At 43.0% G+C, this 12,924-nt stretch overlaps 1 pseudogene; it reads left to right on the top strand.

Moving 5' to 3' along the window:
* The first annotated feature begins 6,150 nt into the window (after nt 1-6,150).
* Nucleotides 6,151-7,078, top strand: LOC140934913 (uncharacterized; annotated as a pseudogene).
* The last annotated feature ends 5,846 nt before the right edge of the window (nt 7,079-12,924 follow it).

Below are 12,924 nucleotides of genomic sequence, written 5' to 3'. Positions count from 1 at the left end.
GGGAGCGGAGAAGGTCTCCCGAGTCCACTCCACTGGGAAGTCTCTTGACCGACTCTCGACCACCATTTGAGCAGGGGTAGGTCAGGTCAATTGAGCCCACGATCTCCATCGGTTGATGCCCAGCGGGTAAAAGTCGAATTCGAAAACTTGAATGTCGAATGCGGAAACTTGCTTACTAGTTGTTTGACTTCATAAGCAAGCCAATTGGTTTCAAAATTCCTGCTTTTGGCCAAGCTGGTCCAGACATTAAGCCATGTTGATGTACTTTTCTTCGTGTTATTTCCTTATATCTAAAGTTTCCTAGTTTGAAAGTCATTTGATCTGTAGCACCAAATCCGGAAGTTCCTTCTGGAAGAAAAACCTCTTTCATGGCTTCTATCAGCTCTGCTGATGTCACTGGGGTTGGAGATGATACTTCTCTCATTCCTCTCCCTGTTACCATGTATACAGCGACATAACGCTTTTCTCTATCACTGAATTGCACCCAGCCAATTTGGATCTTTTTAGAATGTTACGTTGCGGGTGGGCTGACATTCCCTGCTGACTGAAATTTTACCTTGTGGCCGTGGGAGCCTGTTGTCTTTTTGCTAACTCAGATGCTAACTTAGACGCAAGTTGGTTTTTTAGTTCTTCTTTTTTTAACTGAATCATCCTCATACTGAACTAAAAACCACTTTCTCACACATCACTGGTAGCCATGCCAAGCTGACCGCCACAGCCTGACCTTTATTTTAAACTCAAAAAATGCATACATAACATAACCTTAGAACCTTAGAACCTTAGAAAGGTAGGACGCTAACAAAACTACAAAGTTGCACCGTACATTTAACAGCATACAAAAGTGAAATCTTAGGGTGGGTGGATGGGAAGGTCAGTAATGGCGGACGCAACTAAAGCAACTGCCCGCCCTTCAGTCACATGACCTATACCCAGGCTCCCAGCGGTGTGTGAGAAAAACATTTTCCACTTAATTCGTTAAACTCAGCCAGTAGAAAATTACCCTTCTCACACACCACTGGTACCCATGCCAAGCCAACCGCCGCAATGCACAGAACATAGAGCGGCAACAAAAATACAATCTCAGAGTCCTAGAACTAGAAAACAACCATAGCATAACCGGACAGAGAATAAACTGTCCGACTGAATTACAACGGAATGGAAAAATGAGCTAGGTATCATGCTCGACTTGTCTGGACACAGTTCATGCTAAATGTTCACCCCAATACTATATCGCTTAAAGTCTGATAAATTTGAACAAGGTGGAAATTAAGCCATAAATGCCTAATTAGTTCTCGAGCCTGAATTGTATTAGTAACTGTTAACAGTGACTCCATGGACTCCTGAATGTAATTGATTTTAGACCTCTCACTACGCCATCCCCCTTGCCTTTGGAATAGCCGATCAGGTACACCAAGGGCTGCTGATGCTCCTTCGGCCCTAAGACTGTGGACTCCATACAACTTAAGATCCAACTCTTCCTTTTGAAGCTCACACTTTATCAGCTCACTTGCTCGACTGTACGACATGGGCTCCTTTCTGAGTTCCATCTTCTTCTCAGTATGCAGAATCCGACGAAATTGAATTCTTCACATGACTGCCAACTTGCAAAAAATTTTCAACTACTGCAACCGGACAAGGAGATGAACTACCTACGTTTTCCACTTGTTGAGGATCAGAAACTGCAATGTTTTCTGAAACTAATAAATTATACAAGATACGTTGGATACACCCATGACTTTTTAATACAAATTATTGTAGCAATGTTAGTGCACACCCAAAAAACATGTTACGATTCAGGAGGAGAAGTGATGTAGTTTACAACAAAGGAAGGGATATACGTAAGTTGTAAGGTGCTGATAATAAAAGAAATAGTAAAACAAGCAATAGTCAACGCCTGGTGCCATTTGATATTCATATTGACTTATTTATGTTGTTTAATTGCATTTTTTGTCTCGATAAGATCGTGACTTTTTTCAATACTGTCTTTTGTCTTCTTTAACATTCTGCATTGATCAATAATAATCAATATTTGACGAGAGAAAATAAAATATTAAGCAAAAGGTGATCCACCAAAATCACTGTCACATCTAAACTGTAAGCTTAACTCGGGTTCATACAGTGCCATAATGGCCGAGTCGTAAGAAGACTCAGAACTGTAGTGAGCTGCATCTCTTTTGTGATTAAGAGTGTCTAGTCCTGCATCAGTCTTTATTTTCCTTTGACACTACACTGACTAGATGTTTGCATCCGAAGTGAAAACCAGGCATATCAACTAAGCACTATCTGAATCCTTGTTCTGTAGATATTATTATGCAATGTTAACTATTATCACAGGCAAAGAAGGTTCAATACTTAATAGTGATCACAGCCGGCACGGCTTGCACTGCATTAACTTGCTGCTTAAAAAAGCAATACAGAAACTTAGGGCGTATGTGCTAAAATTTACCATTTTTTCAATAATCATTGGGGGGGGGGGGGGGGGGTTTAATACAAAATTTTAAAATTGATATTAATTAGGTTATTTAATTTTTCCTCAGTTATTTTAAAATACACATTTTGATCACAGGACAACAAAAGTATACGGCAAATATATTAATACATTAAGCATTACAAAATTACTCTGAGTACAGCAACCACCATCATTATGTAACTAAAGCAAAAATTATAGATGATGAGTGTTCTTATTTGTCAATTTAATGATGAATGATTAATATCTTAAATCTACGTAAAAAAAACATACCTCTTCAGCTTCCACCTGGCCAGAAACTGCAATGTTTTCTACACGGTAAATAGATAGCTTTAAGCTGTTTATTCTGAAAAGTTAATTGGCTTGTGTGCATAAAAAGTGGGATAAAAAAAATTATAATTATTATAACTTACCCTGAGCAGTTTTGTCATTTTCTCCAGGGGTAACATCAGTCACTTCGTCACATTCTGGCTGATTGGTTTCTATAAAGGTACATTAAGGAAACAAATTCCTATAATCAAGTCAATTTTGACGATACAATGAAAAACAATACATAGATAGAACATAGAATCGTTTTAATAAATGACAATTTCACTCTCTTTGTTGCACGGTAAATAAGCTGAATTGGCAGTTGGTTTTGTTTATCGTCTTGTTTTGTTATTTTGTTTAACTATACATATTTATTATTAAACAACATTAATTCTGGCTCAAGTGAGATATTGCACTTTAAATCTTTCAGTGTGATGTCTTATCATGAAATGCCTGTATATTATAGTATGCCTCAAAAAAATGTGGTCTACTTGTTTAAAAAGCTTTCAATTGATATAGAAATGCAATTTCAGTAATATTATGTTATAATAAAAACAAAACACTTCTTCCACATCAAAGAAAGAAACTCTGTGACTAAACGTACTTTCATGAAGTAGAGCTATATCTTCTGAACGAAACCATCCATGCTGAATGTGAGCTGCATGCACTTGTCTTTTGCTTCCTCTACAGCGAACTAATGTTCCCACACAACCAATTCCATTCCCTTTTATGTACTGCCTCACAGCACCAGCAGTTACTCCATTTGTATGGGAGGGACCAAGCACTTCCTTTACATAGCATAATGCCGACTGCACACTGAATGCAACACAACGTCCACAGCAGCAACTGCTTGGGCAGAAGTCCTGATCCAAAAACTGAAGCACCTTAACAAAGATACATAGTCGTAACATTAATGACTTACTAGTTCAAAGAGATCAATAGTACAGCCACTTGATACACAAATGATAGAGAGCTTAGATTTGAGGATGAGAATGAGTACAAGTCAGTAGGAGATTCAACTATAAAATTTTGCGGGTGTTTCTAAAAAAACAACAACACCACCATCCTGGAAAGCTTCATTTTACTTTTTTTACACCAGAAACTTAAGCACAGTTAATATTGAAGGATGTTTAAAGCCCTTTCCCGAAAGCAAAATATTAAAACTTCTTACATTTGATAACTTGTTCTTGCTTCTAAAACCAATCGTAGAATGACCACAGCTATCGCATTTTTTGGGCCAAAATGATGCTGGCTCGCACATATACATAATACTTAGATAAAATCTTGTACTCGTATTCATCCTTGTCCTCAAATGTAAAACTCTAATAAAACAATAACACACACACCTCATCAACTTTACCTTGCAAAGTCGCTTTAGGAAGGTACTCAAAAAGAAAGGTCTGCACATTGGTCTTCCCCTGATTATCCACAGATCACTTGCATTGTCAGTTTCATTTACTTGAATGTAACTAGGTATAACAAGGCTAAAAGGCTTTTTGTTGATTTCATCATAAAATTGCTCACAACCAACTTGTTCCAGTATCTATAGGGTATGAACAAAACAAGACTCTAATACTAAAACACCTTAATTAATAAAATTTCATAACAACTAGTGCAACAATAATATGTAAAGGCTGAGTAATTAGTAGGCGTTTCTGCTCTCTTTTCCTTTTAGTTCCTTTGTGGTAAACCGTTGTGATGTTTTTCAAGGTCAGGTAGTATTTTCCCTTCACCCATAAGAACACAACACAGCCATGAAATTAGGATACAAAATTGCATACATAAGACAATCTTTACAAAATATTTTACCCAAATAAATTTAATCAAAAACAAGTTTTGAAGTTCGTAATCCTTTATTTTGAAATATAAAACTCCGTCTTGTTGCAGATCCTCTTTTGGTTTCCACTTCTGTGATTCTGATTTCAGAAGCTGTATTCTATTCAGTGTATTAAGGCAGGGCTGCCTTATGAGGATTTATGCAAGAAATATAGAAGTGTTTGTAAGTAAATATAAGATGGCCTTGTTGTTAGTCTGAAGAATATGTACCTTGTGTGCACAAAATAACAAAAGAGAAAACGTTTTTTGTGCCCTTTGATCCAGAGAGTTTTTCTCTGCAAATTCCTCCACTGCTTCTATTGCATGCAAGAACTCATCATCTTCGAGCCTGCCTGTAATTGCAGATGCGATGTGGCAGGTGACAATGGGAATGCTTTATGAGCATCCTCCATTGCTGTCCGAAGACTGGCTTCTGCTTTCAGTTTGTCATTTCCCTGGAGCTTCGGGTTGAGCTCCTCGAAAGGGATTCTCAGCCACCTAGAACGAAACCTACAACAAAAATAAAAGAGAGTGCAGACAGGCTCCTTCAACAAAGAAGATATTAATGCCCCCACAGACATTTTCCCCAGGAAGCAAAATCTTGAGGGAACTTTGGTTGCCACTCATCAGAAAGTGAAAAATTCCCTGACTTTTCCACTGACGTTATTATATTAATGAATAACAATCTATGTTTAGATTCACTTTAGCTTTTTTTGCAGGCCATCGATATTTTTGAACCTCTCTCCACCTTTCACGGAAAGAGGAAGAATGAATTTGGAAGAAAGCATTCACAATGAAAATCCCTGACCACAACTACGTCTACATGACTGTCAGGCGTTAGTGTCAAATTGATCTCTTTGCTTGCTTTGCAGCATACTTTTCATCTTTTTCCGAAAGAAAATGCATTTAAATTTCAAAGTCTTGAAGAAAACTTATGAACTATAAACCAGAAAACAGAATTCCCTGACTTTTCCTTCCATTCCTTTAATTACATGATTTTACTCAAAACATTGTCCGCAAAAATTGGAGATATTAAATTTGACAAAAAGAATTGAATTTTATTATTATACAGAAATCGTGGTGTATTTCTTATATGCTTCTACATGCAGATTCTAACTTGCGATCGCAACTTACAGAAATAGCGATCGCACCTTAAACAATGTTAATTACAAGTTATGTGTTTTGGACATGCGTGTTGACTCTAGATCAGTGGACACAAAGATGGTTGGTAAGCGTTTCTTCTGATCACTTTCTTCGTTTTGCTGAAAGTTTCAGATGGCTGGACTCTTCCAGATTATCTACCAACCGTAAGTAATATAAATGGCAACTATGAACGAAATTATTTGATCGAACAGTATTTTCACCTCGATCTTAACTACTCCGAGATTATATCCTTTCTTCCCTTACGTCACGGGGTTTGCTTAAGTCTACGTCAGCTAAAAAGGATTCTTAGATCTCGAGGGCTTCGACGAAGAAAGATTCAGTCTAGAATTGATAGGGTGGTAAATGCAGTAGACCAAGAGTTACAGAGTAGTGGAAGTTGCATAGGTTATCGACAAATGCACCAGCATCTACTAAGTGACCACAGGATTGTCATTGATTGAGACACAGTCCGACGAATAGTGAAGAGCCTAGATCGTCATGGCGTTGAGTTACGATCGAGGAAACGATTTAGAAGGAGGAGGTACCTGTTACCAGGCCCTAATTTCATATGGCATATCGATGGCTATGACAAGCTTAAGCCCTACGGGTTTTGCATTCACGGTGTTATTGACGGCTACAATCCTCGCATATTGTGGTTGGAGGTAGGCCCCTCAAACAATAACCCAATGGTAACGGTACAATATTACCTCGATTGCGTGCGTCAGTTAGGTGGCTGTCCTCGGGTAGTACGAGGTGATTGTGGCACTGAAAACATACATATCGCAGCCGTCCAGCGATTTCTTAGACGTCACTGTCAGGATAACTTAGCTGGAAACAGAGCTTTTTGTATGGCAAATCTGTACCAACCAAAGGATCGAGGCTTGGTGGGCCTTCCTCAGGAAAAGTAACACAGACTGGTGGATACGTTTTTTCAAAGATTGAACAGCCTTAGGGCACTTTGCCAATAGCAATATCATCCACGTTGAGTGTTTAAAGTTTTGCTTTATGAGCTTAATTCAGGAGGAGTCGCATAGAGTATCACAGCACTGGAATTTGCATAGAATAAGGCCATTGAATGGAGAGACACCTGCCGGGAGACCTGATGTTCTGTTTTTCCTCCCAGAAGAATCGAACACCACACATTACAAAATTGCCGCCGATGAAAGTGATTTGGATGTTGCAGAAAATATTTGTGGTACCCGACACCATCCTCTTGGCTGCTCTTCTTTGTTTGTGCGTTAAGCTGAACTCATTATGGAAGATATTGACTTACAATTGCCAAGAAACACCGAGGAAGCTGTGTATTTGTACCTGGAACTACTTCACCACATTGATAGCTTGTAAAAGGTATCCGTTCATTTGTTTGGATGCACACATCCCAGAATGTGCTCTTTCCGGAAGAAGACTCTTTCAATAGACTTTTTTACCGATACGGTGGCCATATTGAATTAATTCAATTTAAGGAGTATTATAGGATGCCCAGGGGGCATGAGCACATTTCGTTTGTATTTTCGAGCGCTTTTCGGGACATTTTTCTTAAAGTTTTCTGAGAACAAGATTGTAATGGGTAAAAAGATCCTTGTGCCGTGTTTGGATGTAATAACAATGATCGCCTTTTTCCCGAGAAATATACAGTGGAAGGCCATACTTCTTATAATAAACTAGAAAAAAGCGATCATTATTACATCCAAACACGGCACAAGGATCTTTTTTCCCATTACAATCTTATTCTAAGAAAACTTTAAGAAAAAATGTCCCGAGCGCTCGAAAATACAAACGAAATGTGCTCATGCCCCCTGGGCATCCTATAACACTCCTTAAATCGAATGAATTCAATATGGCCGCCGTATCGGTAAAAAGGTCTATTACGTTCGACAGAAACCAAGAATGGATTCCATTCGAATTCTACAATCGTCCGTTACAGTGTTGTTTTTTGTCAGAATTATCCCCTGGTCTCCCTCCCACTCACCCAGAGACATCAACCACCAGTGAATCCGTTTGGGCATCTTTATTGAACGAGCGAGAGGACCCGAGGCCTCGAGAGGAGACCCCAGGGAGGGAGGGAGGGTGCTGAAATTGATGTTACAGCGAACGAGCGAACTGACAAGGATATAAAATGACAACTAGCGCCGTGAAGAAAACAGCTGACGAGCCGCGAGGGCCTGGGTCTAATTAAGTTATTCCTAAGAATATAAACAATTATCCCCTGGTCTCCCTCCCACTCACCCGGAGACATCAACCACCAGTGAATCCGTTTGGGCATCTTTATTGAACGAGCGAGAGGACCCGAGGCCTCGAGAGGAGACCCCAGGGAGGGAGGGAGGGTGCTGAAATTGATGTTACAGTGAACGAGCGAACTGACAAGGATATAAAATGACAACTAGCGCCGTGAAGAAAACAGCTGACGAGCCGCGAGGGCCTGGGTCTAATTAAGTTATTCCTAAGAATATAAACAATTATCCCCTGGTCTCCCTCCCACTCACCCGGAGACATCAACCACCAGTGAATCCGTTTGGGCATCTTTATTGAACGAGCGAGAGGACCCGAGGCCTCGAGAGGAGGCCCCAAACCAAGAAAGAGGCCCAAAGGATTCACAGAGGGGGGCGAAGTCAGAGGGGAAGCAGAGGGGAGAGAAAATAGATAACATGGCACGATATGAATAAAAGGAGAAAGACATAAGCAAAGCGAATTGTGAACAAAACCATAAGAATGAAATCTGTGCCAAAACAAAGAAATAAATGTGGGGAACTGGCAAAACGATATCTGAACCGTAACAACTTAACGTGCTGAGGACAAAACGAGCCTGTCCGCCAAAGAGGCAGTGTCAATAACTATGCAGGCTACTAAAAGTAGACTAAATTATAACAGCTGAATGTGCTGAGAAATAACATGAGACAGCACAAGTCTGTCTGCCAAAGGCAGTGTCAAATAAAACATGTAGGCGTCGGATCTCCAATCACCCTGGACTTTGATGAGCTCGGAGGGAATCCCGCACTGGAAGGCGAAGGTGGCACCTCCACGACGCAGGCTGTGACCAGAGAAATCCTGAGGATTGAGAGAAACCAAAGACGCCAAATACTTGATACTAGCGTTTAAAGAAGAGGCTGTGATACAGTCATGATGATGAGAAGCGGTGGTGTATGTGAAGAGCGGGAAGCCAGCCGGGGCTGAAACCGAGTCGAGTAACAATCGCAGGGCAGCGGTGGGGCAAAGGGGAGATCCAGGAATACGAGGAACTGGTACCACGAGTGCTGTATCGCCGGCCTGCCGTGTTTTTGCCCGGGTGACTGTGAGGAGAGCACCTGAGGTGGCAAAAGTGATGCTGCCCCTGGACAATGTATGATGAGAGGAGAACTTGTCAAAGGACTGCGGGACGAGGTTGGCAGTTCTGAAGAAGGAGAAGAATCCGACAAGCAGGGCACACCACACAGCTAGATGGGCGGAGTCGCGAACATTAAGATGGTGGTAAAATTGTAGCAAGATGGCTGGGGTCAGAGGTGCTTTCCGATGAGGAAGGTGAACCATAGACTTCTCCAAACCTTTTTGGGTAAGCTTGACATGGATGTCATCGAAGGCTGAAGTCTCGAAATGGCAAAACACGTGTAAACGCCATAGGGCACTCAAGTAGTTGTTGACTGTGCGATGTGACTTAACGGAGAAGCCAAGCAGGGTGATAAACGCAGCGATGGTCGATGAGGAGGCTGGAAAGGGAGTGATGGAGTAAAATTGGCAGAATTTTAAGTAAGTGTTCCAGACGGAATGATAATTTCGCTTGGTAGAATCAGACAGAGTGAAGGCTTGAATCCTGGTGACGCAGGAGTGAAGGTCGTCAAGGTGAAAACCTGCAACCAAATAGAGAGGTGATTACCATTGACAGTCAAAATGGAATAGGTCTGAATGACAAGTGTACTCTGTGAGGGTGTCATAGTGAAGAGAAGCGGCCTCGTAGAAGGTGTCTCGAAACTCAGGATGACTGTCCCAACGACTGAGAGCATCAGCAATGATGTTGGCGTAACCGGGAATATGGAGTGCTTGCAGCTCAAAATCGTGAAGGGAGGCGTAGAACCATAAGTCGCGTAGGCACGACTGAATAAAAGGCACACAGGAACGGCCAGTGTTGATAGCCAGCTCAGTGTTGAGGTTGTCAGTGCGAACCAAGATGCGTAGACCGTGCAAATCCTCAGACCACAGCTTGATGCTGACGGTGACGGCCAACATTTCAAGCGAAGCAATGGAAAGAGAGGCTGGATCAAAACAGGTCGGGAATGAGGAGTGGAAGAAACGGCCACAAAAGAAACCGCCAATACCGGTAAGGCAAGCATCAGTACAGAAGAAATGATCGCTTACTGGCCAAGGGGAACAACGCAAAAGTGAAACACCATTGTAGACAGAGAGGAATTTGTCCCACCAACGTAAGTCGGACAGCATGTCTGAACTGGGCACGAAACGTGCACGTTTTGTGGGAAGTTGGCGGAGTTCGTTAAGCAGACGCTGCATGAAAATCCGTCCAGGGCTGATACAAGCACAAAGGTAGGAAAGCTTGCCGATGAGAGACTGAAGGTCGGACTTAGTGGACCGTGGAGCGGCTAGCCAAGCACGTATGAGATCGGCGGTGTCTTGAAGTTTATCGGGAGGCACTGCGATGGTCAGTGTGACGGTGTCGTAAGTGAGGCCGAGAAAAACCATTCTCGTGGAAGGTGGACAGTCCTTGGACGGGGACGACTGAAGGCCTAAATCAGTGAACAGACGCTCCAGGTCAGAGAAGGCAAGTGAAGCGTCTTCGAAGGTGGATTCGGCCCCGCCGAAGTCATCGATGTAATTGATACAGTCATGGCCAAAGAAGGAGTGAAAGATGTGAGCAATCGCGTTGGTAGTCCGCTGACAGGCAAGGGTTGCAGAACGAAGACCAAATGGGAGGACAACATCAAAATAAAAGGAGTCGCACCAGTGATAGGCAAGAAAGATGTAGTCTCTAGGATCCACTGGAATCTGTCTGTAAGCGCGTTTCAAATCTTTCTTGTAAAGGTAACACCCAGCGCCCTTGGAGAGAATAAGGTCAACAAAATCGGCGGAACGAGGCAGTGAAAGATGGAAAGGCTGATCGAGGTAAGAGTCTTTGGAAATTCCGTCATTAACAGAGGAGCCAAGAGGAAAACTGAGGTCCAGTACGACGCGCCTTTGGGTGCCATCCTTTGGGACAGTTAGCAGAGGAGACGTGCGGAGGGGGGCTGGGAAAGGATTGCACGTGAATGGCCCAGCAGTAGCAGAATGTTCGATCTCGGTAGATAAGAAGGCGTCAATAACATCCGGAAAATTGGTGGCTGAAGCATGGTTTGGGGGCTGAGATGAAACAGAAACGACGGAGTGACAGTTAATAGGCCATCCAAAGGCTAGGAAATCGGCAACAACAGAATCAGAGTAATGTTCGAGGTATGATTTCCAAACAGGAATGTTCAGCTTCGACGGAACAGGATTTCGAGTGCCAAAAGCGTTCGGGAGTGGAGACTTGGAGCAAAGAATGTGACAAATAACTGCGGCGTGCGAGTGTTCACGAGAGAGTAAAAGTTGGCCAGAAAATGCGGTAGAGGGAGCAGGAACAAAGTTGGGCTGCGAAGAAGGCGACGATAAGGCTGTTGAGGCGGGAGCAGGCGAAGAAACAGCGGGCGAAAACGTGCTGTTCGACGGGAGAGATGTGGGAGCTGGAGAAGATAGTCAATCGGCTGTGGTGGGCGGCGGAGGGCGAGTCGGGCAAGAGCCAATGGTGTGGTCTTTGAGCTTGCAATATGCACAAATGTGTTCGACGCCTTCCTGGTGCGAAGGGTTACTGCACGTACCGGTGCGGTTCCATATGGGCAATAGGTACGAGCTCGGCCATTGTTGTTCCGAAAGCCAGCCGCGTGAAAGGCGGGCGAAGTAGCCAGTTTGGATTGCAAGCGATTGGATTCTGTGATGTTGAAGCGCTCGATTTCCTGAAATCGTCGCCCCAGCTTGCGAGACCCGATTCGATGCGATCCAACACGGCAGCATGAAAGGACAGCACTGCTTCCCAGTCGTATTTGGACACCAAACGCATTAAAGACATGAGGTGGTGCGACATGAGCGCTTGCTGAGGGGAAGGCTGAGCAGACAAGATATCGAGATAGCCATACACGAATTCTGCCGTCGATAAATCCTTAAACTTCTTTCGGGACAGACCGAAAGGAACGTGAAGATGAGGCCATTCTTGGGGGTTAACGATGCGTGTATTGTGGTCGAGTTGACCTTCGGACTTACCGGAGTTAACTCCTCCACGAACGGTCTCCAAGGAAGGAATGTTTCGAGGCTTGTTGGCGGCCGGGCTGGATGAAACCAATTCCCGAGCTCTTGATTGAGCTTCGAGCTCAAGGAGGCGAAGCTCCAGCTGTTGCTTTTCAATCTGTAGGTTCAGCAAATGTAAGGAGGGGGAATTGCCAGGCGCAGAAGTAGAAGAAACCGGAGCTGTGGTCTCAACACGTGGCGTTGTGTGAACCTCGTGCGAAGGAGATTGGTCTAGCGATGGAGTGTTATTCGTAGCGCTGTTTTGCGGTCTTGCGAAGGAAGGCAAATCGTAAACGAACCCTGCAGGCAGCACAGGTACTCGAGTGCGACGTTTTCCGGCGGCTTGAGACATAATAAGAGGCTAAAAGACTGAAGAAACTGGAGCGAAATGCTGAAATTGATGTTACAGCGAACGAGCGAACTGACAAGGATATAAAATGACAACTAGCGCCGTGAAGAAAACAGCTGACGAGCCGCGAGGGCCTGGGTCTAATTAAGTTATTCCTAAGAATATAAACCGTTTTCTTTTACTGTATGATATATAGAGAATATAACATGGCCGCTCGTGAGCAAATCGAACCAGTGAGAGATATTAAAAACACGAAAAGATAAAATTCCTATCCACAAGCGGACATGTAATATTCTGCTTATTACACAGACCTCGATGAAAGATGAAGAGCAATATCTATTACTACTGAGTTGGACGCTTTGTTAACAAGTCTATTTCAGGAATGAGGGTAAGGCATTTTGAAGGTGTCGTTTTTCCTTTATGAAAATTCCCTTTCAGCATTGACCAACGTTAGTGTCGATGGAAGGGGGGGGGTGGGGAGGAGTGATAGGGGACAAGAGAATGTTTTGTTCTGGGAGTATAGAGGTAAGAACGTGATTCATGT

This window comes from Porites lutea, chromosome 4 (assembly GCF_958299795.1).
Source record: "Porites lutea chromosome 4, jaPorLute2.1, whole genome shotgun sequence".
In the NCBI taxonomy this organism is placed as follows: Eukaryota; Metazoa; Cnidaria; class Anthozoa; order Scleractinia; family Poritidae; genus Porites; species Porites lutea.
Note: the sequence above shows the minus strand (reverse complement) of the source record. Positions and strands in the feature narration are given on the sequence as shown.